The sequence below is a fragment of the Pristiophorus japonicus genome, unplaced genomic scaffold, assembly GCF_044704955.1.
Source record: "Pristiophorus japonicus isolate sPriJap1 unplaced genomic scaffold, sPriJap1.hap1 HAP1_SCAFFOLD_1015, whole genome shotgun sequence".
Lineage (NCBI taxonomy): Eukaryota > Metazoa > Chordata > Chondrichthyes > Pristiophoridae > Pristiophorus > Pristiophorus japonicus.
This window is the reverse complement of record NW_027250666.1, coordinates 1-2,500: the sequence shown is the minus strand read 5'-3', so window position 1 is coordinate 2,500 and position 2,500 is coordinate 1.

Genomic DNA, 2,500 nt, shown 5'->3' with positions numbered 1-2,500 from the left:
CCGTCAATCCTCGCTTTCCCCGGGGCGTTGGGCAAGGGCCTGAGGGAGGGGGAGATGTGCTGGGTTCGGGGGAGAGGGCGCGAGTGGGACTGACTGAGGTGCTCTTACAGAGAGCCGTCACGGGCTGGAGGGCAGAATGGCGATCTCCTGGGCTGTGACCGTTCTGTGGTTCAGTGATCTCCCTCACACCCCCTCCTTCCTCCCCACTCCCTCCCCCTCCCCACTCCCTCCCCCTCCCCACTCCCTCCCCCTCCCTCCTCCCCCTCCCTCCCCCCCTCCTCCTCCCTCCCCCTCCCTCCTCCTCCCTCCCCCTCCCTCCTCCCCCTCCCTCCTCCTCCTCCCTCCCCCCCTCCCCCTCACTCCCTCCCCCCTCCCTCCCCCCTCACACCCCTCCCCCTCCCCCTCCCTCCCCCCTCACACCCCTCCCTCCCCCCTCACACCCCTCCCTCCCCCCTCACACCCCTCCCTCCCCCCTCACACCCCTCCCTCCCCCCTCACACCCCTCCCTCCCCCCTCCCTCCCCCCCCTCCCTCCCCCCTCAAACCCCCTCCCTCCCCCTCCCTCCCCCTCCCTTCCCTCTCACTCACCCTCACTCCCCCTCCCTCCCCCTTCACTCACCCCTCAGTCTCCCCGCACTCTCCCCGCCCTATCACTCAATCCCCTCTCCCTCTCCCTCCCCCCTCCCCAATCCCTCCCTCCCCTCCCCCTCCCCCTCCCCCCTCCCCCTCCCCAATCCCTCCCTCCCCCTCCCCCCCTCCCCCTCCCCAATCCCTCCCTCTCCCCAATCCCTCCCTCTCCCCAATCCCTCCCTCCCCCTCCCCAATCCCTCCCTCCCCCCCCCAATCCCTCCCTCCCCCCCCAATCCCTCCCCTCCTCCCCCCAATCCCTCCCTCCCCCCCAATCCCTCCCTCCCCTCCCTCCCCCCCCCAATCCCTCCCTCCCCCCCAATCCCTCCCTCCCCCCCAATCCCTCCCTCCCCCCAATCCCTCCCGCCCCCCCAATCCCTCCCTCCCCCCCCAATCCCTCCCTCCCCCCCCAATCCCTCCCTCCCCCCCCAATCCCTCCCTCCCCCCCCAATCCCTCCCTCCCCCCCCAATCCCTCCCTCCCCCCCAATCCCTCCCTCCCCCCCAATCCCTCCCTCCCCCCCAATCCCTCCCTCCCCCCAATCCCTCCCTCCCCCCCAATCCCTCCCTCCCCCCCAATCCCTCCCTCCCCCCCAATTCCCTCCCTCCCCCCCAATCCCTCCCTCCCCCCCAATCCCTCCCTCCCCCCCAATCCCTCCCTCCCCCCCAATCCCTCCCTCCCCCCCCAATCCCTCCCTCCCCCCCCAATCCCTCCCTCCCCCCCAATCCCTCCCTCCCTCCCCCTCCCCACTCCCTCCCCCTCCACTCCCTCCCCCTCCCCACTCCCTCCCCCTCCCCACTCCCTCCCCCTCCCCACTCCCTCCCCCTCCCCACTCCCTCCCCACTCCCTCCCCCTCCCCACTCCCTCCCCACTCCCTCCCCCTCCCTACTCCCTCCCCCTCCCCACTCCCTCCCCCTCCCCACTCCCTCCCCCTCCCCACTCCCTCCCCCTCCCCACTCCCTCCCCCTCCCCACTCCCTCCCCCTCCCCACTCCCTCCCCCTCCCCACTCCCTCCCCCTCCCCACTCCCTCCCCCTCCCCACTCCCTCCCCCTCCCCACTCCCTCCCCCTCCCCACTCCCTCCCCCTCCCCACTCCCTCCCTCCCTCCCCACTCCCTCCCTCCCTCCCCACTCCCTCCCTCCCCACTCCCTCCTCCTCCCCCCCCCCCACTCCCCACTCCCTCCCCCTCCTCTCCACTCCCTCCCCCTCCCCCCCTTCCACCTCTCCCCTCCATTCTCCCCTCTCACTCCCCCCTCTCCCCCTCTCTCTCTCTCCCCTCTCTCTCGCCCCTCTCTCTCTCCCCCTCTCTCTCTCCCTCTCTCTCTCTCCCCCCTCTCACTACCCCTCCCCCCTCACTCCAACATCACTCCCTCCTCCCTCCCCCTCACTCCCCAATTCCTCTCTTCCCCCCCCCCCCCCCCCCTCACCTGAGGTATGTCAGGGTGTGTTGCAGGAGGGGATCTGTTGTGGGAGGGAGGTGTGGGGTTGCGGGGGGCGGTGGCTTGTGTTTTGTTGTACGGTATGACACTGACCCCTCCCTGTTGACCCGTGGTGTACGTCTCTGACCCTTGCCCCCCGTTGCCCGTGGTGTACGTCTCTGACCCTTGCCCCCCGTTGCCCCGTGATGTATGTCTCTGACCCTTGCCCCCGTTGCCCCGTGGTGTATGTCTCTGACCCTTGCCCCCATTGACCCGTGGTGTACGTCTCTGACCCTTGCCCCCGTTGACCCGTGGTGTATGTCTCTGACCCTTGCCCCCGTTGACCCGTGGTGTACGTCTCTGACCCTTGCCCCCCGTTGACCCCGTGGTGTATGTCTCTGACCCTTGCCCCCGTTGACCCGTGGTGTATGTCTCTGACCCTTGCCCCCGTTGACCC